This window comes from Coturnix japonica, unplaced genomic scaffold (genome assembly GCF_054131305.1).
Source record: "Coturnix japonica strain WE unplaced genomic scaffold, WE-NBRP24 Scf099, whole genome shotgun sequence".
Lineage (NCBI taxonomy): Eukaryota > Metazoa > Chordata > Aves > Galliformes > Phasianidae > Coturnix > Coturnix japonica.
In genome coordinates, this window is record NW_028189002.1 from 109583 (window position 1) to 135702 (window position 26120).

Consider the following 26120-nt stretch of genomic DNA (forward strand, 5'->3'; position numbering starts at 1 on the left):
ATCAGCAGATGTCTCGATGGAGTCACCACTCTCTGGGAGAGGATGCTATCAGCTGTAAAGGCAACCTGTCTTCTCAAAAGTGATTTGGAGCCTGTACTGGAAAAATGGAGTACAGCTGAGGAAGGTATCCAGTACCTGAGAGAAATGGCTGTGGCAGAAATGCTGTTCGATACCACGTTTGTCCCTAAGGACCCAGAGGATGGCCATGACCCAGAGAAGGTGAGCAGTACTCCGGAAATAGGGAAGAAACTCATACGGTCAGCACCAGAGAGGTATTCCAGTATACTATTAACGACCGCTAACAGGTATGAAGAGCTGGATAGAAGACCTCCAATTTTTGAGCTTATCCTTTCACTGCAAAATACCGAAAGCACACTAATGCCATACCGTGCCACCATCGCAGCCGTCAGCCTAATAACGGAGAGACTGAACCAAACAGAGAGAAAACAAGACAACATGCAGAAGAACTGGTCCACGGCAAGGAATCACAGTGAACCTGTGGCAGTCTCAGCCATCAGACACAAACGCCCGCTTGCCCGAGTGAATGACCGCAGTGAGCCTATGTCACGTGGTGCCATGTGGAACTACCTGCGTGAGCATGGAGAGGATATGAGGAAGTGGCATGACGAACCCAATTTTGCACTGCAAGCACGGGTGAGAGAATTACAAAAGAGGTCAGCCACTACTGAGATTGCCTCTGCCGCTGCAGACAACCAATAGAGGGGCCCTGCCCTCAGCCGAGGGGGGAGAGGGATAATAGAGTGTATTGGACTGGATTTGGTGGCCTGGCACATCAGAACCACAGAAATATAAGGCACTGGTGGATACCGGTGCACAGTGCACTCTGATACTCTCAGGTTACAAAGGGACAGAACTGATACATCTACATGGGGTGACTGGGGGTTCGCAGGAACTATCTGTGTTGGAGGCCGAGATAAGCCTCACCGGTAGAGACTGGCAGAAACATTGTATAGTGACTGGCCAGGGGGCTCCCTGCATACTTGGGATAGATTACCTAAAAAGGGGACATTTCAAGGACCCCAAGGGATACTGATGGGCTTTTGGAATAGCTGCTATAGAAACAGACAACATTAAGCAGCTGTCTGATTTGCCTGGCCTATCAGGGGACCCGTCTGCTGTGGGGTTACTACAGGTGGAAGAACAATGGGTACCAATTGCCACGAGGACGGTACACAGACGACAGTACCGTACTAATAGGGATTCCTTGCTCCACATCCATAAGCTAATTCAACAACTAGAAAGTCAGGGAGAAATTAGTAAAACCCATTCACCTTTCAACAGCCCCATATGGCCAGTGCGTAAAGCCAGTGGAGAATGGAGGCTGGCAGTAGACTATCGTGGCCTTAATGAGGTCACACCCCCATTGAGCGCTGCTGTGCCAGACATGTTGGAACTCCAGTATGAAATGGAATCAAAAGAGGCAAAATGGTATGCCACCACTGATATTGCCAATGCATTCTTCTCTGCCCCTTTGGCCACAGAGTGTAGGCCACAGTTTGCCTTTACTTGGAGGGGTGTTCAGTACACCTGGAACCATTTGCCCCAGGGGTGGAAACACAGCCCGACCATTTGCCATGGGCTGATCCAAGCCATGTTGGAACAGGGCGGTGCTCCAGAGCACCTGCAGTACACTGATGATATCGTTGTGTGGGGTGATACAGCAATGGAGGTTTCTAAAAAAGGAGAACGGATAATCCAAATTCTCCTGTCTGCTGGTTTTGCTATTAAGCGAGACAAAGTGAAAGGCCCTGCCCAAGAAATCCAGTTTCAAGGGGTGAAATGGCAAGATGGGCGTCATCACATCCCAACAGTCGTGATCGACAAAATTACTGCTATGTCTGCACCCACTGACAAAAAAGAGACACAGTCCTTCCTGGGTGTAGTGGGCTTTTGGAGGATGCACATCCTGAATTATAGCCTTATTGTGAGCCCCCTCTATCAGGTGACCCGAAAGAAGAATAACTTCATGTGGGGTCCTGAACAGCAGCACGTATTTGAGCAAATTAAGCAAGAGATAGCCCGTGCTGTGGCTCTAGGGCCAGTACAGATGGGACAGGATGTGAAGAACATCCTTTACACTGCTGCTGGGGAGAAAGGTCCCACTTGGAGTTTGTGGCAGAGAACCTCAGATGAGACCTGAGGCCGACCCCTGGGATTTTGGAGTAGAGCATACAGGGGGTCGGAAGAGGGCTACACTCCAACTGAGAAGGAGATCTTAGCCGCATATGAAGGGGTTCGGGCTGCCTCTGAGGTAATTGGCACCGAAACACAGCTTCTCCTGGCACCTCGACTGCCAGTGCTAAATTGGATGTTTAAAGGGCAGGTTCCCTCCACTCACCATGCCACAGACGCCACATGGAGTAAGTGGGTTGCACTAATCACACAGCGGGCCCGGATGGGGAACCTCAGCCGTCCAGGGATCCTAGAGGTGATCATGGACTGGCCTGAAGGAAAAAAGTTGCTGGTGCTGGGTATATTTGATTCTGTGAGAATACAAGAATTTTGCAGAGCTGCAGCTATGAAGCAAGATAAGGACTTCACAGAGCAACAGCTGCAGAGCAGGATAAACAGAATGAGAACCAAGGACACCTCTAGGAGAAGAATGAATGGCTCGCAGCTTTGAAGGAGGGGTTTTAGGGTTGTTATTGTAGTAGCTTTCTTCCAATTAGTGTGTGTGATTTTCGAACACCCTCATCTGTCTGCTATTAAAGCACAGCTTTTTGGGCAATAAAGGGAAGCATGATTTAACCATATTGGTGGATGTCATGACTTCATCTGTCTTTTCCAACTACATAATCCCACCCTTCCAGCTGAACAATATGTCCATGTAACTCAGGACCAGTTTGGCTGCGGCCTATGGCAGTGCCAGAATTTCATTCAAACCCCAGTTGGGTTCTGGTCTCAGGTCTGGCAAGGAGCAAAAGAGAGGTACAGTGTGATTGAAAAACAGTTACTGGCTGACTACTCCGCATTACAGGCAGTAGAGCCAACAACCCAAATATCTGAATTTATAGTGAAGACGACCTTACCAGTTCCGGGGTGGGTAAAAGATCTGACCCACCTTCCTAAGACAGGGGTGACCCAAGCACAGTGACATGATGGGTCACCTATCTCAGCCAGAGGAGTAGTCTGTCTTCATCACCACTGAAAGAAGAACTCCGGAAGATCCTAGTCCCAGTGACATTATCACAGTAAAGTGCCAGAAGATGGTCGCTCCACCGGAGAAGAGTCCTATTCAGAAAGGGAAATATGAAATATCCTATTCCTGAAGGTGCCTGGTACACGGATGGGTCCAGCAAGGGTAACCTGAGCAAGTGGAGAACAGTGGCATACCATCTCTCCACTGAAACAATCTGGTTGGAAGATGAGTATGGTCAGAGTAGCCAATGGGCAGAACTGTGAGCTGTGTGGATGGTTATAACCAAGCCAACCCAGTGACGGTATCCCGAATATCTGCACAAATAGTTGGGCTGTGTACCAGGGGCTCACTCTCTGGATTGCATAGTGGGCCACCCAGGAATGGACTATCCACACCCAACCAATCTGGGGCAGAGATATGCGGTTACACATATGGAATATGGTTAAACACAGGACTGTACATGTCTACCATGTTTCTGGCCACCAACCTCTACAGTCACCAGGAACTGATGAAGCTGACAAACTGGCTCAAGTCCGATGGACTGAGTGTTGGGGTGCTAAGTTGTCTTTGCAAGGATTTATGAGTGCATACAGTAGTTCTGAGTAGATGCGAGTGTTCTAGAATAGCTGAGTTAGGCCTGTAGGTTAAGGGCGGGAGGTTTAGGTAGGTGTGTGTACAGGTTCTCTCGTGTGCATCGGGTTTTGCGTAGCGGGCTCTGTATCATGCACTGGCCACGCAGGTACGGTGTACAATTGGAAAATACACTGCAAGAAACAAAAGCAGAAGAGAATCTGTGATGGGTGAGAAAGGTAAAGTACACTTTGAAGCAGGGGACGCCCTGCTGGCACCGCCTATCACATCCACCGCAAACACATTTTTGGCACATTTGCCCACTAAAAATGATTCTATCTGACATGCAACTTCATAAATTTGTACGACCATTAATTATCCATTAGTTTAAAAGGCACGGTTGTGAGCACTCTACAAGTATTTGCTGCACAAATTTTAGTGATCATTCAAATTGATATATCAGAGTATGCAAAAGTTGAAGGTTTTTTTTTTTGTTTTTATTTTCTAATCAGTTATAGATCAACACAGAATGGGACCCCTTAGAGATTTATTTCCAGGTTGCAGTAAAAATGTTTCTGAATTTCTGAAAACTAGATTTTCTCTTGATGGGGAGCTTTGGGTTAAAATTGGTACAAAACTCCATCAGACTTCTACTGTTGAAGATGGAACGGCTGCTAAACTGTTGTCTCTTTGGTATTAAATAATGGAAGGGCTTAATTAAATTCAACAAGGAAGAATGTCTTCAAACTGTTCCTCTGTTCCTGCCTGGATTCAACCCGTGTCTCACCACCGCGATACTTCAGGCCCAGACACAGATGGACAGGCAATGCTTTGATCAACTTAAGACTGGTGTTATGTGTTATCTGTCGGATACCTGATACTAATTTGTCTAATGCCTCACTTATATTAGTTATGCAGGAGGCTGCCCAGCCCTACGTTAAACTTCTTGGCCATTTTTCGACTTGATGCAGGAACAGCTCAAAGAATGAAATGCTACAATTGTGGGGAGCCTGGTCATGTACAGAGGGACTGTAAAAAGCCTGAGCAAGCAAATAAAACTGCTTATACTATTCCAGATTGACCCTGTCCCAATGCAGGAGGGGGCAGCATGGGGCAAGAGAATGCCGATCCAAACTCTCTGTTGCCGCACAGCCCTGCGATCTGCTAGGAAATGAGAAGAGAAGCACGTGACCGTGCGCTATGACAGCAAATATGGTCCGGAATCGGTCGGCCACTGCCTGGCCAGCTCACTCAGACCAGCCACCGCCAGCAGTGCAGGAGTGGATCTGGCCACCGCCCAGTCAGTGCCGCAGACTGACAACACCGTGACTCTATTCCATCAGGTGTCACGGGCCCCCTTGGGGACAGGCATAACGCTTTCTTATTAGGATATTCTTCTGTTACATGGATAAGATTTTTGTTTTTTCCAGGACTTACAGATGCTGACCATGCTGGGGTGCTTAACATAATGGCATAGACACCCTCACCCTCTGCTTTATTTCTACAGGGCAAATGATTAATTCCTTTTATTTGACTGGACCTGGCATCAAGGACCAAATTGGTGGATTTAAGACATGACAAAAAACAAACCATTGTTACCATGCTTAGTAGACGGTTGACAGTTATTAGGCCTAGTGGATACCGGAACTGATGTTACCATCATTAAACCCTAATTCTGCTATTCTAGGAGCTAAGGGGTACGCCATATTCTTGGTCTATGCTTGGTATCCTGCATAACAGTACCGATCAAGTGATCATCGAACGCACTAATCAGACACTGAAATTGCGGCTAATGCGGTTAAAGGAGGGGGGAGACAAGGGTGATCTGCCAAGGGTGATCTGACTACGATACTGCAGTAGGTGCTGGTAGCGGATACTCGAATCTTCTAAATGACACCTACAGATCTTCTCACATGGGGTCGAGAGTATGCTTGTATTTCCACAGGAGGCAGAACCCAGTGGATTCCTGCCTGTCTGGTCTGGCTGTGGTTGCCAGCTGCTGCTGCCTCTACTCGTGTTCTTGTTGCTGGGAGTGGGCCTGTCCTAGGTAATATCTTTATCTGGCCCCAAATAGTTCGTAATACATGCATGACTGCACAGCTTGCTTGTTGGGCAGCAAAGAATGTGAATTGCACTTCCCGTGCGCTGACTGATATAGCTGATACGTTGAGTTCCCTTGACACCGGTCTGACTCAGACTAAGATGGTGGTGGACTTTCTGCTTGCTTGGACTGGTCTAGGTTGCGCTGGGATGGAACAACACCTAGGCCTGAAAGGATTCTGCTGTCTTGACTTCAGCACGAATGCAGCTTCGGCCATAGACAAGATCCGACGGGAAGTGAAGGACATAGCTGACACGACATTCCGGATATTGAATGACAAGAACTGGGGTTTCTTTTCCAATTTGCTTGCTCTTCCTAGGTGACTTAAGAATGTTCTTACTGTGGGTGTGATTGCTTTAGTAGTTATTCTGCTTGCTGCGTGTTTGATTCCTGTTATAGTTCGTATTGTTCACCGTGTTTTGGATCGGGCAGTTAGTCGCCTTCTCACAGTTAATTTAGTTTTAAGTGCACCGCATGGAGATGGCTATCAACCACTATCCACGTGTGACTCTGAAACATCACATTAGCAAAGAAAGGGGGGAGATGTTGGGGTGCTAAGTTGTCTTTGCAAGGATTTATGAGTGCATACAGTAGTTCTGAGTAGATGTGAATGTTCTAGAATAGCTGAGTTAGGCCTGTAGGTTAAGAGTTAGTGGGTGGGGGGTTTAGGTAGGTGTGTGTACAGGTTCTCTCGTGTGCATCGGGTTTTGCGTAGTGGGTGTATGCGTCTGCGTGGGATTTAGGATAGTATATAAGGAGTGTGACACAGCAATAAATTGAGAGAAGACATCATGGCATCCATGTTTGTGTCTGTCCCCTGGACAGTCGAGGTCCCGGGATAAGTCGGGTTAACTGGCGAATACATCAACTGAGGATTCACCATCCGAGATCATCACCTGCGGCATGGACAAAAGACAATGTGGGCAGCTGCTAAACCATGGAGGCTGCCCATACAACTATCTGACATCACCCAGGCATGCTGAGACTGTGACACTTGTTCCGAGATGAGACTGAGATAGTTGCCCAAAACAACATCCCATCTTGCTAAAGGATGCAATCCTCTCTAGTGATGGCAGGTTGATTACATCAGGTCCCTCCCTCTGTCCAAGGGGGCGAGATAAGTCCTGACCTGCGTTGACACAGCAAGTGGGCTAATGCAGGCCTATCCAGCACATAGAGTGAACCAGGCACTCACCAAGTTGATGGCTGCCTATAGGACACCTCAAGTCATTGAGAGTGACCAAGGGACTCATTTTACTGGCACTATGGTGCAACGCTGGTCAGAAGAAAACAACATTTAGTGGCAATTCCACCTGCCATATAATCCAACAGGGGCAGGCCTTATTGAATGTTATAATGGTATTCTTAAGGTTGCCCTGAGGACAGACTCTCAGTCCCTGCAGGGCTGGACAAAGAGACTCTCCAAAATCCTGCAGGACCTGAATGAAAGGCCTAGAGACAGCAGACCCAGTGCCCTGAAAATGCTACAGACAATGTGGGCCTCCCCACTTAGGATCCAAATTACGGGCACTGATAACTGGGTGAGACCCCAAATTGGCAATAACAATAATCTTCTGCTCCCTTTCCCTGAGAACCTAGACTCAGGTACCCACAAAATAGAATGGTCTTGGAAGGTGCAAGTAGGATCAAAGTGGTATAGCCTACTTGCACCTTGGGGGAGATTATTGGAGGTTGTGAGATTGGTAGTCCCCCCTGGTAATAGGTACGTAGCCTGCAGATATTGTGGTCAACACTCCGTTTTTCATCACTATGGGAACCTTTGGTGCCTGATATAGTTATGCAGCCTTAGATATCAGGCCAAAGGGTATGATACAGATGCCTGGGACATGCCCCAGTGCAAACCAACTTGGCATTAGGGCACTGATGGAGACACCTGCCTAGTACTTATATGCAGTGTGGTATAATTTGAATTTTGACACTTACATCCCAGATGGAATAACTAATTTTACAAATACTTGCATCCCAGATGGAATAGCCAATTTTACAAACACCATGATATTCAGTCTGGTTTCCAGGCTGTCTTCTCAGTTTGCCACACGCTTTTCAAAAGCTGATTAAGTAATCGTGATTGTGTTCATACTCATGTTCATGTTATCAATCTCCCTGAATTTACTCCTCTCCATTTGTTCTATGAGGAAGTCTCCTCCAAAACCAGAGAATGCTGACTGGCAGGGAATATGGAAAGGCTTAGGAAAGATCTTAGAAGCGTGGGGGCCCTCAGTGTCATGGGATTTCACTTGTTGTAGGCATTAACGAGGATTCGGGATGTGACGTGACTTGAACACCTGTGGGATCCCTAGAAACTAAGCCAGTATTTGATTCAGGGATGGTGCAGCTTAGATAGGTCTAAGAAGGTACGACTTATTTGGGGCTTAGCTTGTGCTTATCATTGTGCTCTATATAATACTGTTCTGGAAAGAGAGTTTCCGAGCTGAGGTTCAAGCCAAAAGGGGAAATTCCCAAGTCAAATCTGATCAGCCACAGGAGGCACCAGTAACAATGTCAGTTGCCCCTGTGGAAAGCAAGAAATGGAAACGGGTGTCCTCGCGTCTAGAACGGAAAAAAGAAGAAGCAGCAGAGGAGGAGGCAGTAGAAGATCCAGGTGACGGGTCTGGATCAGCACCGAGAAAGGCAAAAGGAAAAGCTAAAAGGCATGAAGAGGCAAGTGATGAGGAAGAAGTCTCTATTACTGTTCATCAACCACTGAAGATGACTGAAATCCAAAGCTTAAGAAAGGAGTTTACATGGCGCCAGAACGAATCTCTTTTTACCTGGTTGCTTCGCTGTTGGGACAGAGGGGCCAGTAGCTTGTCTCTAGATGGTAACAAATCTCGTCAACTAGGAGGCATTTCCAGAGACCCAACTATTGACAAAGGGATTAGCAGATGTTTGAATGGGGCTGCCACCCTCTAGGAGCGAATGTTAGTGGCTTTGAGGGCAAAGCTTCCCTTCAAGGACAATCTGAAACCTCTGATGAAAAAGTGGGATACAACTGAAAAAGGCATCCAGTATTTGAGGGAAATTGCTATGGTGGAAATATTGTATAACTTTAATTTCTATCCTAATGATCCTTGCCAAGACCATGATCCTGAGAGAGTGAGGACAACACCTGATATACGACAGAAACAGCAAAACAGCACCAGAAAGGTATGCCGCTACACTAACAGCAGTGTTTCAAAGGTACAAGGAAAAATATAGAAGACCCCTAGTTTTTGAATTGGTTTTTACACTGCAAAAGTTTGAACAACAGTTACCTCCAACTCATGTTTCCATTTCAGCCATCCCAGAAGTAACAAACAGACTGAATGAAGTGAAAGAGAAAATGTCTCAGTTCATTAATCGTGATGATCCCGTAGTAGTATCAGAAACGACTGATGAAGATCAATCCCCATACGGGTCACCAGGTCTAATGAAGGAGCTGATCAAACTAGTCCAATTAATTAAAGGTGATGAACCCTCCTCCTCACCTGTATCATCAAAAATCTCAGCTATTAGATGCAAACGCTTTCCAGCCCAAGCAAGGAACAACAGTAAGACTACACTGTGTATTTCCTTGTGGCGTTACCTACATGACCACGGAGAAGACATGAGGAAGTGGCATGACCAACCTACACCTGTACTACGAGCACAGGTGAGAGAACAACAAAACAGACCAACCACTAGTACAGCTGCTCCCAACAGATGTGATCAACAAAATCACTGCTATGTCTCCACCCACTCGCGAGAAAGCGACACAGTCTTTCCTGCATGTAGTGAGCTTTTAGAGGATGCATGTTCCAATCTACAGCCTCATTGTAAGGTCCCTTTATCCAGTGACGTGGAAGAAGAATGATTTCGCATGGGGCCCTGAGCAGCAGCAGGCTTTTGAACAGATTAAAAAGGGCATAGCCTGTGCCATGGCCCTGGGGCCAATACGGATGGGACAGGATGTAAAGAACATCCTCTGCACTGCTGCTGGAGAGAAAGGTCCCACCTGGAGTTTGTGGCAAAGAGCCTCAGGAGAGACCCAAGGCCGACCCCCGCGATTTTGGAGTTGAGCATACAAGGGGTCTGAAGAGTGCTACACTCCAACTGAGAAGATCTTAGCCTGAACCCCCTCATACACAGCTGCTTCCAAAGTATTTGGTACTGAAACACAGCTCCTTCAGGTACCTCGACTGCCAGTACTGAACTAGATGTTTAAAGGAAATGTTCCCTCCATCCATCATGCTACTGATGCCACCTGGAGCAAGTGGATTGCACTGATTACACAACGAGCTCAAATGGGGAACCTCAGTCATCTAGGAATTTTAGAGGTGATCATGGACTGGCCTGAAGGTAAAAGGTTTGGAACATCACCATCAGAAGAGGTGTCATGTGCTAAAGAGGCCCCACCATACAATGAACTACCAGAAAATGAAAGGAAATATGCCCTGTTCACTGATGGATCGTGTCATATTGTGGGGAAGCATCGCAAATGGAAAGCTGCTGTGTGGAGCCCCACATGACAGGTTGCAGAGGCCACTGAATGTAAAGGAGAATCAAGTCAGTTCACAGAGGTAAAGGCTGTCCAGCTGGCCTTAGATGTTGCTGAACGTGAGAGGTAGCCCGTGCTTCATCTTTATAGTGACTCATGGATGGTGGTGAATGTCTTATTTGGGTGGTTACAACAGTGGGAACAAAATAACTGGCAACGGAGGGGTAAACCTATTTGGGCTCCTGAACTGTGGAAAGACATTGCTGCCCAAACAAAAGATATGGTTGTAAAGTTGTGTCACGTGGATGCACACATGCCCAAGTGTCGGGCTACTGAAGAACAACTGAACAATAGTCTACTGTATCTGATAAAACTAAGACTACTCTCCACTCATTCTCATTCAAGTTGAGTCTCAGGAGGCTGCAACAAGTAAACTTCAGAACGTTAAAAAAGACTTTGCATCCATTGGGAAGACACTGAAGGGATATGTAGTGCGAATAGTGTTCTCCTCTGTCCTCCTAATTGGTGACTGGGACCTCTAAAGAAGGGGGATAATGGATTGGGTAAATGACTGGTTGTGTGGATGGTGTCATGATTAAGGCTTTGGGTTCTGTGATTCTACATACCTTTGAGAAATCGGGATGCACATGGGCATCAGATGGAACGCAACTGAGCGGATAGGACAAAAGTGTTCTGGGAAACAAGCTGGCTGGATTGATTACCAGGGCTTTACATTAGATTTGATGAGGGAAGGAGATGGAGAAGGCCTTTATCTTTGTGACAGAGAAGGGCCAGAGAACGCTTTCACTTTAGGAAACAGAAGGATCCAAAGGATCTTGTGAGGACTCCTCAAAGAAGGTAACATTGCCAATAGCCCAGCTGAATTGGCTATACACCAATGCATGCAGCCTGGGAAATAAGCAGGAAGAGCTGGAAGCCACAGGCACAATTAGAAATGTGTGACCTAATTGCGATTACAGTAACGTGATGGAATCACAGAATTGTAGGGGTTGGAAGGGACCTCTAGAGATCATCGAGTCCACCTCCCCTGACAAAGCAGGTTCCCTACACCATGTCGCACAGGTAGGCATCCAGGCGGGTCTTGAATATCTCCAGAGGAGGAGACTCCACCACCTCCCTGGGCAGCCTGTTCCAGTGCTCTGTCACCCTCACCGTAAAAAAGTTCTTCCGCACATTCGTGCGGAACTTCCTATGATGAATTTCATCCCATTACCCCTAGTCCTGTCCCCATGCACTACTGAAAAGAGACCAGCCATGCCACTATGGCCCCCACACCTCGGGTATTTATAAACCTGGATCAAATCCCCTCTCAGTCTTCTTTTCTCAAGGCTAAACAGACCCAGTACGCTTAGTCTCTCCTCATAGGGGAGATGCTCCAGTCCCTTCACCATCTTTGTGGCCCTCCTCTGGACTCTTTCCAAGAGATCCCTGTCTTTTTTGTACTGGGGAGCCCAGAACTGGACACAGTATTCCAGATGAGGCCTCACCAGGGCAGAGTAGAGGGGGAGGATCACCTCCCTCGATGTGCTGGACACGCTCTTTTTAATGCACCCCAGAATGCCATTGGCCTTTTTGGCCACGAGAGCACACTGTTGGCTCATGGCCAACCTATCATCCACCAGGACGCCCAGGTCCCTCTTAGCAGAGCTCCTCTCCAGCAGGTCTTCCCCCAGCCTGTACTGCTGCATGCAATTATTTCTCCCTAGGTGCAAGACTCTACACTTGCTTTTGTTAAACCTCATCCGGTTTCTTACTGCTGATCTCTCCAGCCTGTCCAGGTCTCGCTGAATGGCAGCACAGCCTTCAGGCATGTCAGCCAATCCTCCCAGCTCCATATCACCAAACTTGCTGAGGGTGGTCACTATCCCCTCATCAAGGTCGTTGATGAAGATGTTGAACAAGACCGGACCCAGCACAGACCCCTGGGGGACGCCGCTAGTTACAAGTCTCCAGCCAGATTCTGCACCACCAGCGACAACCCTCTGCACTCTGCCAGTCAGCCAATTCTTGACCCACTTCACCGTCCACTCATCTATCCCATACTTCCTCAGCTTTGTTATAAGGATGTCATGGGAGACAGTATCAAAAGCCTTACTGAAATCAAGGTAGACTACATCTACTGCTCTCCCCCCGTCCACCCAGCTAGTGACATCTTCATAAAAGGCCACCAGGTTGGTCAAGTACGACCTCCCCTTGGTGAACCCATGCTGAGTACTCCTGATAACCTCCTTATCTCCCAGTTGTCTGGAGATGGCATCCAGCACAAGCTGTTCCATCACCTTCCCTGGGACAGAGGTGAGGCTGACCTGCCTATAATTACCTGGGTCTTCCTTCTTGCCCTTTTTGAAGAGCGGAGTGACATTGGCCATCCTCCAGTCTTCAGGCACCTCCCCAGTTCTCCAAGACCTCTGAAAGATTACAGAGAGTGGCTCAGCAATGACCTCCGCCAGCTCTCTCAGCACCCGCGGATGCACCCCATCAGGTCCCATGGACCTTAATGTTTCCTAGGCACTCACGGACCACCTCTTCTCTGACTAAAGGAAAATCTCCCATTCCCCAGACTCTCTCATTAACCTCCAGGGTCTGGGATTCCTGATGGAGAGCCCTTTCACTAAAGACAGAAGCAAAGAAGGCGTTCAGTATTTCCATCTTCGCAGCATCCCCCGTTACCAGAACACCCCCCTCACTTAGTATGGGGCCCACATTCTCCCTAGCCTTCCTTTTGCTGTTAACGTACTTTAAAAAGCCTTTTTTATTATCCTTTATCTCCTTAGCTAGATTCAACTCCAGGTGGGCTTTAGCCATCTCTGCAGGCCCTGACTACATTCTTATATTCTTCCCAAGTAGTCAGACCCTTTTTTCACATACCATGAACTTTCCTCTTTCCTCGGAGTTTGCACATGAGCTCCTTGCTCATCCACGCAGGTCTCCTGGCACCTTTTCCCGATTTCTTAGTCACAGGGACGCACCGAACCTGAGCTTGGGAGAAGAACCGTTTAAAAACTAACGAGCTCTCACAGGCCCCCTTGCCTTCTAACACCCTGGCCCATGGGATAGCCCCAAGTAAATCCCAGAAGAGATCAAAGTTGGCTCTCCTAAAGTCCAGGGTAGCAATCCTACTTTTTGCTTTGCTTCCTCAACTCAGGATCTCAAACTCCACCATCTCATGATCTCTACAACCCAAGCTACCCCCAACTTTGACTTCCTTAACAAGTCCTTCCTTGTTGGTGAGAACAAAGTCCAGCAACACCCCACCCCGTGGCGGCTCCTTGACCACCTGCATTAGAAAGTTGTCTGCAACGCACTGCAAGAATTGTCTGGACCGTGCATGTCTGGCCACGTTGGTTGTCCAGCAAATATCCATATAATTGAAGTCCCCCATAAGTACCAGTGCCCGGGAGTGTGACGCTACATCCAGTTGCTTACAGAAGGCCTCATCAACCTCCTCCTCCTGATCAGGGGGCCTGTAGTACACACCCACAACAGTGTCACCCTTACCAGCCTGCCCCTTGATTCTCACCCACAAGATCTCGACTGCTACATCATTCTCCCCCAGGCAGAGTTCAATACATTCTAGCTACTCTCTCACATAAAGAGCAACTCCACCACCCCATCTCACCAGCCGATCTTTCCTAAAAAGCACATAGCTCTCCATGACAACATTCTAGTCATGCGAGCTGTCCCACCATGTCTCCGTGATCGCAATGAGATCATGGCCACATGACTGCATGCAGAACTCCAGTTCTTCCTGTTTATTTCCCATGCTTTGCGCGTTAGTATACAGGCACTTGAGAGAAGCAGCATCTCCCCACCCCTCTCCATGCCTTTGAACTACATTGTCTCCACCCATCAAGCTCTGTTTTAAGTCTCAAACTGCCGCTTCAGACCCAGCGGCCCTCATTTTGTCCCCCTCCCCCTTCATACATAGTTTAAACACCTGTCAATAAGTCCTGACAGTTCCTCGGCTAGAACCCACCTACCCCTTTGAGTGAGGCCACTTCTGTCTGCAGCCGTCATGCCAGGTGCCGAGTAAATTGCCCCGTGATCAAAGAAACCGAAACTCCTATGTTTGCACCAACTCTTCAGCTTCTTCTCAGTATCCTTCCCTGCCACTTGAAGGTACAGATGCAATAACCACTTGCACACCTGTTCCTTATAAAACAGCCACAAACAGGTTGAAAGCTTGTGGGTGAAAATCAGGGATCGGACCAATAAAGGACATCTGGTGGTTGGGGTCTACTATAGGCCGCCTGATCAGGGGGAGCCTGAGGATGAGGCCGTCTTGCTTCAGCTGAAGGAAGTTTTGTACTCACAGGCTCTCTTGATGGTAGAATTCAACCACCCAGATGTCTGATGGGAAAGCAACAGCACAGGCTGCAAGCAATCTCAGAGACTCCTGGAGTGTGTTGAGGATAACTTCCTGGTTCAGTTATTAGACAAACCAACTACAGGAGAAGTGCTTCTGAACCTGGTGCTCACCAGGAGCTCATTAAAGAAGTTGGAGGCACCTTGGGCTGCAGCTACTGTGCCCTGGTTGAGTCTGATCTCATGGACAGGCCTGGTAAAAAGCAAAGCCAGGACTTTGAACTTCAGGAGAGCAAATTCATGCTATTTAAGGAATTACTGGGTGAGATCCCCTGGGAAACTGACTTTAGAGTCAAAGGAGTGCAGCAAAGCTGGCAATTCTTTAAGGATGCCTTTTTGAGAGCATAAGAGCTCTCTGTCCCCTGGTATAGGAAAACAAGCAGAGGAGGCAGGAAACCAGAATGGCTTGACAAGGACAGGCTGGTCCAACTGAGAGACAGGAAGGATATGTAGACAGTGAAAACAAGGATGTGTCACCTGGTAAGAATACAGGGATGCTGTCCAGACATGCAGAGATGAGATCAGTGTGCACTCGCAGCCCACAAGGCCAACAGTACCCTGGGCTGTATCAAAAGAGGGGTGGCCAGCAGGGTGAGGGAGAAGATTGTCTCTCTACTCTGCCTTCATGAGGCCCCATCTGGAGTACTGCATCCAGGTCTGGGGCCCCCAATACAGGAAAGATATGGAGCTTTAGGTCCAGAGGAGGGTCACAAGAATGATCAGAGGGCTGGAGCACCTCTCCTATGAAGATAGGCTGAGGGAGTGTATAGGAAATTGATAATCACAGCCTGAACCTTTGATTAATCAGCTGAGGCAAGTGTTGGGTCAGCTGTGGGAGCACAGGCGAGAGTAATTTAGCTGTGCTCCTGGAAGGGGTGGAGCTTGACTCCATCTCCTCTAGATCTCATTTAAGGGCTGACCACCACTAAAGCAGCATCTCTTGGAGATTGCTTCAGTGGTTCCCTGTGGTCTGAAGGCTTTCACTGGGTGAGTTTTTCCTGTAAATAACCTTTTGGATATTTACCATCTCCATCTTTTTATCATTTTCACCATATGTTTGGCAAGCTGGCCCGGAGCCTGTGGATATGGCAAAAATATGTCTTTCTTATGGAATATGTTCAATTGGTTCAAGGGGGAGAAAGTTATCTCTTTAGGAAAGATCTTCCCTGGGAAAATCCCAGGATTTATGGGATCCCCATATTTCCAAGTTGCAACTATTATTGAATAATGGGGTCCTTTGCGGGTGGTGGACAATATGTCCCCCTTCTGTCTTACTGAATATTTTCAGGGATTGCATGAAGATATACTTACCACCAAAGAAAGATGATTGGCCGCATCCACAGTGGCTTGGCCCTTACTGACTGCCTTAAATCAGGCAGAGATGAGATTGAATGATATTGGTCGTGAAAATCAATTTCTCCTATTGAGAAACTAGAAAGTGAGCTCATCTTATTAATGGGGAAAAACCCATCTTTTTTTTTTCTCCAAACCTCCAAATTCGGTATATCTCAATGAATGATAAACAGGTTCCTGAGACAACAGATCAGGTTAGGAATGAAGTTATCAAGGCTGATTTAGAAGAGCCACCTAGGATGGATCCATTAGAAATCCATCCTATCGTGACACAGAAAACAAAGAAGGTCCAAGATTGACCAGCGGGGGTGCCTCCTGATCAGTGGCCCCCTAACGAGACTTACCTTCATGTGACAGCCCGCCCTTATACTCCCACTGAGCTGATGAATTTGGTACAGCGTTTTTAGGCAGAAGCTGCGAGAGAGCGTTCTGGCCTGGCTATTACGCTTGTGGGATTCAGGTGCAGAAAGCGTAGTAGTTAGTGGACCTGAAGTTTCTAAACTTGCAACAATAACTATCCATCCTGCCCTTAGGCCAAGACTGTATGCAGGGATGCAATTCCCAGATGGCAATCATTTCATTGTGGACTGGTTAATGGTGGCTTGCCGCATGGTCTGGCTGAACAAGACCGATGTGCCGGTAAACACAGGTTTATGGTCTTCTATGGAAGACCTTCAGAACTACATCAGGAAATTGGGTATGAGGGAAGCCATCTATGAGGACACACTTGATAGCCCCTACATGGTAAAATTCTCTGCGGGGATGAGAGCCCTAATTTTACAACAGGCTTCCTTGCGTATGTATGGAACATTAGTTTGCATACTAAATCCTTTGGTGGCATCAGAAGCAGCGGTTCAACAGGCAGCCCAATTGGTAGCCAATTTGGGGGAGACAGAATGCTTACGAAACAAACGTAATATTCGGGTAGTAGAAGAGGCTGAGGTTTTACCAATAATTAAAACTAGAAGACCGGCCTTGTGGACCCCTCAATTGGTACCCATAAGAGTGTCCCGGAAACAGATGTTCAATGGTCTTCTCCAGGCAGGCGTTCAATTTGTGAAAATTATCATCAGCCCAACCAACAAAAGTTCCAAAACTACCCTAGAAAACCGAGGGTAAGAATTATAGAGCGACAGCTGACGGTAACCTGGAATCTAGAGAACTTCATTGTTCCCAATAGAAAAAAGAGGCCACCTCAAGTGTCTCAGGCATCGTGGCCTGAGACATTGGAGGTAAAAGACTTGAGTCTGGCCCAATTCATGGCGTGATGAGGGATGTCAGTCCCCCTAGGGCCTCCAGATGGGACTGGAGGCCCTATGTAGAGCTAAGAATATACTGGTCCTGAAAGAATGTTCAAAAGGTTATGGCCCTAGTTGATACTGGGGCAGAGACATCTATAATATACAGAGATCTGATGAAATTTAAAGGTGAAAGCGTGATGATTGGAGGTTTTGGGGGACAGACTATTCCAGTCACCCAAACCTGGCTAAAATTGGGGGTTGGGTGTCTCCCACCATGGGAATATAAGGTATCTATTGCCCCAGTTCTGTAATATATATTGGGAATAGATATCTTGTGGGGTCTGGCTTTCCACACAACTGTGGGAGAGTTCAGGCTCTGACAAAGATGTATTAGTATCCAGGCGATACAGACAATATTGAGAGGCCATGCAAAACATGAGCCTATTTGTCTGCCAAAGCCACACTGGATCACTAATGTAAAACGGTAGAGACTCCCAGGTGGGCAAGAGGAAATAACAAAAACTGTGCAGGAATTAGAGAGAGTAGGTAATATAAAGCCTGCACATACCCGGATAATTCCCGAATATGGCCAGTGCGAAAGTTGGATGGAACATGGAGAATGACAGTAGATTATAGGGAATTGAATAAGGTCACACCGCCTATTCATGCGGCCGTACCCAATATTGCCTCCCTAATGGACACACTAAGTACAGAAATTAAAACACCATTGTGTCCTAGATTTAGCAAATGCATTCTTCAGTATTCCAATAAGTGGAGAATCACAAGATCAATTTGCATTCGCATGGGAGGGCAGGCAGTGGACTTTTCAGGTCCTACCACAAAGGTACGTGCACTCTCCCACCTACTGTCATAATTTGGTGGTGCGTGACCTGGCTAATTGGGAGAAACTGGATAACGTCAATTTATATTATTATGTTGACCATCTCCTGTTAACATCCGACTCATTAGAGGCAATGGGACAAGCAGCAGATTTGTTAACAGCTTATTTGCAGACAAGAGGGTGGGCTATAAACCCACAGAAGGTGCAAGATCCAGGGTTATCTGTAAAATTCCTGGGAGTTGTTTGGTCTGGAAAAACTAAAGTACTACCCAGTACTGTTGTAGATAAGGTCCAGGTGTTTCCAGTACCTACAACATCGAAGCAGCTGCAAGAATTTTTGGGTATATTGGGGTATTGGCACTCCTTTATACCTCATTTAGCACAGCTGCTGAGACCATTATACAAACTTACAAAGAAGGGTCAATCATGGGATTGGGGGAAGGTGAAATGGGACGCTTTCCAACATGCAAAACTGGCAGTTAAACAAGCTCAGGCATTGGGTATATTTGATCCTACCTTCCCAGCTGAATTAGATGTTCATGTCACTCAAGATGGTTTTGGCTGGGGCCTGTGGCAACGCCAGAGTTCTGTTGGAACCCCTATTGGATTTTGGTCTCAGGTTTGGCACGGAGCAGAGGAAAGATATAGTATGATCGAAAAACAGTTATTGGCTGCCTATTCGGCATTACAAGCTGTAGAGCCAATAACCCAAACAGCAGAATCACAGAATTATCAAGGTTGGAAAAGGCCTAGAAGATCATCCAGTCCAACCATCAACAATACTTCCCAGTTAAATCATATCCCGCAACACAACATCCAAACGTTTCTTCAACACTCCCATGGTCGGTGACTCCACCACCTCCCTGGGCAGTGCATTCCAATGCCTAAATACCCTTTCTGAGAAGTAAGATTTCCTAATGTCCAGCCTGAATTTCCTCTGCTGCAGCTTGGAACCATTCCCTCTAGTTCTATCACTATCTCCATGAGAGAAAAGGCCGACCCATAGCTCACTACAACCTCCCTTCAGGTAGTTATAGAGCAATGAGGTCTCTCCTGAGCCCAATCTTCTCCAGACTGAACAGTTCTAGCTCCCTCAGCCGCTCCTCATAAGGACTGTGCTCCAGACCCCTCACCAGCTTCATTGCCCTCCTCTGAACGCATTCCAGGGCCTCAATGTCTTTCTTACAGTGAGGGGCCCAAAACTGAACACAGTACTTGAGGTGCGGCCTCACCAGTGCCAAGTACGGGGGATTATTACCTCCCTGTTCCTGCTAGTAACACTGTTTTTGATACAAGCCAGTATGCCGTTGGCCTTCTTGACCACCCAGGCACACTGTCGGCTCATGTTCAGCTGAGCATCAATCAGTATCCCCAGGTCCGTTTCCTCCACACAATCTTCCAGCCACTCCACCCCAAGCCTATAGCGCTGCCTGGGGTTGTTGTGGCCAAAGTGCAGGACTCGGCATTTGGTCTTGTTAAACCTCATCCCATTGTCTTCAGCCCAGCTCTCCAGCCTGTCCAGATCCCTCTGTAGGGCCTTGCTACCCTCAGGCAGATCCACACTCCCAGCCAATTTGGTGTCATCTGCGTGTTTACTGAGGGTGCACTCAATGCCCTCATCCAGGTCATCAATAAAGATATTGAAGAAGACAGGCCCCAGCACCGACCCCTGGGGAACACCACTGTCATGGTTTAATAATTTTGTAGTTTTGCTATCAGTATTCCACATCATAACATCATATAAAGCATGAATAATTTTACTAAATTTGCAACTTACAGAAGAAGACTACATATCCCAGAGAACATCACGGTCAGAGATAAGTCACGGGACCTGGACACTATATTATCTCACTCCCAGGCTGGACTGACGTCTTTTGAGTTCTGGCGTTCAGGAGAGAATGTGGGAGCCTTCAGCCGTTTGCCTATACTTACAGTAGGCCTCTCGGTTTCGGGACTCATTCTCTCTCCTATTTTGCTTGATTCATTAGCTTAATTTCAATTATATTGTATTATATTGTGTTATCCTGTATTTCGATATAGTACTTAGTAAATAAGTGTGCCTCCTTAGATCGTTGCCGGTGTTTTCTTTTCCTAATTAACTTTTCTTTTTGGCCTAGGGCCCCTGCGGGGCCCGTGGCCCCCTGTCACAGACGCAGGTAGATTTTCGTTTAAACCGTGACAACCACTCGTGATCGGTCGCCAGCTGGATTTAACTCCATTCACCACCACTCTCTGAGCCCGAACCTCCAGCCAGCTCCAGCCAGTCATAGTTAAAACTACTTTGCCAGTCCAGGGGTGGTTAAAAGATCTGACCCACCTTCCTAACACAGGGGCGGACCAAGCACAAACGGTAGCACGACGGGTTGCCTATCTCATCCAGAGAAGTAGTCTGTCTTCATCACCGCTGAAAGAAGAATTACAAAAAATCCTAGGCCCAGTGACGTACCATAGTGATGCACCAAAAGAAACGATAATCGCTCCACCAGAGAAGAGTCCTGTTCAGGAACGTAGGTATCCTATTCCTGAAGATGCCTGGTACACGGATGGATCCAGCAAAGGCAACCCAAGCAAGTGGCAAGCAATAGCATACCGTCCCTCTACTGAGACAATCTGGTTTGATGAGGGGGAAGGTCAGAGCAGCCAATGGGCAGAATTGTGAGCTGTGTGGATGGTTATAACTAAGGAACCGGGTGATGGTATTCTGAATACCTGTATGGATAGTTAGGCTGTGTACCGGGGGCTCACTCTGTGGATTATGCAGTGGGCTACCCAGGAATGGGCTATCCACACCCAACCAATTCGGAGTAAAGACATGTGGTTAGACATATGGAATGCAATCAAACACAGGACAGTACGTGTCTACCATGTCTCTGGTCACCAACCCCTACAGTCACTGGGAAATGATGAAGCTGACACACTGGCCCGAATTCAGTGGATTGAGAATCCACAATCTGAGAACATTGCCCGTTGGTTACATCAGAAACTACGGCATGCTGGACAAAAGATAATGTGGGCAGATGCTAAGGCATGGGAGCTGCCTGGACAACTATCTGATATTGCCCAAGCATGTCAAGATTGTGATGCTTGCTCAAAGATGAGACAGAGTCTGTTGCCTGAAACAACAGCCCATATTGCTAGAGGATACAGTCCTCTCCAAAGGTGGCAGGTCGATTATGTTGGGCCCCTCCCTTGGTCTGAGGGGGCGAGATATGCCCTGACCTGCTTTGCTACTGTAAGCGGGCCTATCCAGTGCCAAAAGCAAATCAGGCATATACCATCAAGGCACTTAGCAAATTGATGTCTGCCTACAGGGCACCTCAAGTGATTGAGAGCGACCAAGGCACACATTTCACTGGTGCAACAATACAGCGCTGGGCGGAAGAGAACAACATGGAGTGGTGATTCCACCTACCATATAATCCAACTGGGGCAGGCCTTATTGAACATTATAATGGTATTCTCAAGGCTGCCCTGAAGACAGGCTCCCAGTCCCTGCAGGGGTGGCCAGAAAGACTATATGAAACCCTGCGGGACCTAAATGAAAGACCTCGAGATGGCAGACCCAGTGCCCTAAAAATGCTACAAACTATATGGGCCTCCCCTCTTAGTATCCAAATTACGGGTACTGATAATCAGTTAAAACCCCAGGTTGGTAATGGAAATAATCTTCTGCTCCCTGTCCCTGAGAATTTAGAACCAGGAATCCATAAGATAAATTGGCCCTGGAAGGTGCAGGTAGGACCCAAGTGGTGTGGCCTACTTGCACCTTGGGGGAGATTATTGGAGGTGGGAGGTTCAGTAGCCCCCTCGGTGACAGGTACATTTCAGACACTGTGGTCAATACTCCAGTCTTTATGGCCAAAGGGACCCCCATCATGTCCCTATGGCAAATTAAGACCCCTCCTTTAGTACCAGATATAATTATACAACCACAGATATCTGGCCAGAGGGTATGGTATCGGCGACCGGGGCATAATCTGGTACAAGCAGAAGTATTGACCCAAGATAAGAATAAGGCCTGTATCTTGCCTTGGAGGGCAGACCTTCCCCTCCTAGTACATTTGAAACATTTGTACTATTCTCACTGGGTCTCTGAGCCTCTAGGACCACCAGAGGATGATTTGTTTGGGATTGATGAAATGCAGATAGACTTGCACCTCAAGATGGCTTGTCTCCAGTGACATCTATCAAGCACTGGCCCACGGAAGATCATGAACATCCATCAAATCATCATTCATATTATATCAACATTCATTGTGATGGGAAATTGTATCAGCATTGTGTTGGATCTCTGTAATAAGGAAAAACTCACCTAATTATTGGTTCATGCTGTGAAGGGGTGGAGTGTATGGGAAATTGATAATCACAGCCTGAACCTCTGATTAATCAGCTGAGGCAAGTGTTGGGTCAGCTGTGGGAGCACAGGTGAGAGTAATTTAGCTGTGCTCCTGGAAGGGGTGGAGCTTGACTCCATCTCCTCTAGATCTCGTTTAAGGGCTGACCACCACTAAGGCAGTATCTCTTGGAGATTGCTTCAGTGGTTCTCTGCAGACTGAAGGCTTCTATTGGGTGTGTTTTTCCTGTAAATAACCTTTTGGGTATTTACCACCACTATCTTTTCTTTATTTTCACCATACAGGGAGCTGAGCTTGTTCAGTTTAGAGAAGGCTCCAGGGAGGCATTGTTGCTGCCTTCCAGTATTTAAAAAGGGAGATTATAAATGGAAGGAAACCTACTTTTTTCGTGGGGTGGATAGTGTTAGGAATAGAGGGAATGGTTTTAAACTAAAAGAGAGGATTTTAGATTAGATGTCAGGGGATATTTTTCAAAGAGAGAATGATGAGGTGCTAGAAAGGGCTCCCCAGAGAAGTTAAGGATGCCTCATCCCTGGAGATGTTAGATGGGGTGCTGGGCAACCTAATTTAGTGCTTGATCTAGTGGTTGGCAACCCTGCCCACAGTAGGGAGGCTGGTACTTGATGGTCTTTGAGATCCCTTCCAAACAAGGCCTTTCTATAATTCTTATACTCCCCTTTTAGATACTGAAGACTTGTGAAGGGCTTGAAGATTATGCCCTATAAGGAGAAACTGAAGAAGGCTGTTCAGTCTGGCAAGAGGAGGCTGTGGGGAGACCTTATTGCTCTTTTCAAATACTTGAAAGGTGATTACAGCAAGACTGGATTGGTCTCTTCTCTCTGGTGACAGGTGATGGGATGCGGGGAAATTAATTCAAGTTGTTCAAGGGGAGGTTTAGGTTGGATATCAGGAGAAACTCTTTTTACAGTAAGGATTGTTAAGCACTGGAATAGGCCCCCAAAGGAGGTGGTTGAGTCACCATTCCTGGATGAGTTTAAAAACTGTTTGGGTGTGGTTCTCAGGGACATGATTTAGTGGAGGGTTGTTAGAATTAAAGAAGCATGGTTAGGTTGTGGTTGGACTTGATCTTTAAGGTCTTTTCCAACATGAGCAGTTCTGATTCTATGAAAGGCTGCTATCAAGTCTCCCTGGAGCTTTCTGTTCTCCATACTGCACAGTTCCAGCTCTCTTAGCTTGTGCTCGTAGAGGAGGTGTTCCATCCCTTGGATCATTTTTCTGGCTCTCAGGATGTGCTCCAGCAGGTCTGTGTCTCTCCTGTACTGAGGACTCCAAATCTGGAGTACAGTACTCCAGGTGAGGTCTCACCAGTACAGAGTAGAGGAGCAGGATCACCTCCCTCATCCTGCTGGCCATGCTTCATTTGATGCAACCCAGGATACAGTTGGCTTCCTGGGCTATTTTCTTAGTTTCAGCTGAGACAAAATTGTTTTCTTCAGACACCTATGAGAGCACATTACTGGGTCATGTCCAGCAATCCACCCATAACCCCAAGTCCTTTTTGGCAGGTCTGTGCTCATTCTTTTTGTCCCTCAGATAATACTGATTGTGAGGGTATCTGTGACTTATGTGCAAGACCTTGCACTGGGATTAATTGAACCTTATGAAATTCTCTTGGGCCCACTGCTTGAGCTCTCTATAAATGACATCCCGGTGGCGTATGCTGCGTTGTAACACCGGAGGCCTGGGTTCGAATCCCCTGTGGCGCAAGTGGTAGAAGTGCCACTCTGCTACACAGGAGGCTCGAATCCTGGGGGTTGGACTCGATGATCTCTAAGGTCCCTTCCAACCCGCACGAGACTATGATACATCCCATCCCTCAGGCACGTTATTCCTATGGTCTATGGCCATCCTGCTAAATTGTCTGTGGAGTTTATTTAGTCCATTACTTTGATCTCCATCTGTCATAACAGTCCTTCAGGGCGGGAGGGATGATGCTCAGTGTTGGTCTCTTGCGTGCTGAAGCCAGTTCTGGTTCCATAAGAATTTGTTCATCTTTAGTCTAGGTGATTTTTACTGTAAAACTATTGATGAGGTATATAGCAATCATAGCACTGAAGATATGCAGTATTATGTAGAAATTAATATCTTACAATTTGAATCATTGGCTATCCTCGTCCAACATCAAATCCCCTTGAGGTACACACCAGACTTCCCAATCCTTCTGCATTATTTAACAAGTGTAACCAAGGTCCTTGAGCAAAAGCAGCCCCATGAATGTGCTTGCCTTTGACTGAGGCAGGAATAACCCAAACTATCTGGCCCAGCATGTTATTCATGTGTAATACTGGAACTTTATCTCCTTACACAGCAAGTACATAAAAAGTTTGAATAAGTAGGTGGCTTTTGCTAAATGTTTATCCCAGTGTTTCAGTGTCCCAGCACCCATTGCAGTGTAGTCTTAACAGTCCACTGTATCATTCAGTTTTTCCAATAGGGGATGTGATATACTTGCTCAATGCTGTGCTCTTTGGTCCAGGTGAAGCTGTTTCAGAAATGAGCCCTGTTGCGTGACTCCATTCTTTCTGGGGTGCCGTGTCACTGTAAGGCTTAATTTTTATTGTCCAGGATAGTGTTTCATGTGGTGGCATGGGGCACAGGCTATGTTTCCAGCCATCCAGTGGCTGCTTTCCACCATTGTAAGCAGATGGCGTTTGCCATAGTGAGTTTGTGGGAGTGTGATGTAATCCACCTGCCAGACTTCCTCCATATTTATATTTCTGCCATTGTCCTCCATACCAGAGAGGCTTTATCTGCTTGGCTTGTTTGAGTGCAGTGCAAGTTTCACATTCATGGATAATCTGTGCAATAGCATCTGTGGTCAAGTTCACCCCTCAATCCCAAGCCCATCTATAGGTTACATCTCTTCCTTGATGACCTGAGGTGTGTCATGGTTTAATAATTTTGTATTTTTTGCTATCAGTATTCCACATCATAACATCATATAAAGCATGAATAATTTTACTGAATCTGCAACTTACAGAAGAAGACTACATCTCCCAGGGAACAACACGATAGGTCACGGGACCTGGACTCTATATTAACTCTGTCGCAGAACAGACTGACGTCTTTCGAGTTCTGGCGTTCAGGGGAGTGTGTGGGAGCCTTCAGCCGTTCGCCTAGATTTACAGTAGGCCTCTCGGTTACGGGACTCATTCTCTCTCCTATTTTGCTTGATTCGTTAGCTCAATTTTCAATTATATTGTATTATATTGTGTTATCCTGTATTTCGATATAGTATTTAGTAAATAAGTGTGCCTCCTTAGATCGTTGCCGCTGTTTTCTTTTCCTAATTAATTTTTTTTCCTTTCGGCCTAGGGCCCCTCCGGGGCCCACGGCCCCTGTCACGGGCGCAGGTGGATTTTTAGTTCAAACCGTGACAGATTTTGGTGGAGAGAATGCGGGCAATTTGAGTTGCTGTTTTTCTGTGTTTTCTTCTGTTGCTCTTTTAGCTTTTAACAGAGCTACGAGTTTTTTTCCCTGTTAAGGAGCTATCTCGTGTTTGCGGTTCTGCACCTGCGAGCTTGACCTTGAAAGTCCAGGCGGACTGCCAATACTCCGGTATATTTTATAAACACTGCTGAGCTTTGTTTTCTTTTACTTTTTTCTCTCTATTGG

At 46.9% G+C, this 26120-nt stretch overlaps 1 protein-coding gene and 2 pseudogenes across 8 annotated transcripts in view; 2 read left to right on the forward strand and 1 right to left on the reverse strand.

The window, feature by feature from the left end:
* LOC146751316 (spindlin-W) overlaps positions 1-26120 on the reverse strand; it is a 180924-nt gene that overhangs the window by 83884 nt on the left and 70920 nt on the right. The gene's annotated exons all lie outside the window — the stretch shown is intronic.
* Positions 8484-9684, forward strand: LOC146751318 (uncharacterized; annotated as a pseudogene).
* Positions 15691-24176, forward strand: LOC146751319 (uncharacterized; annotated as a pseudogene).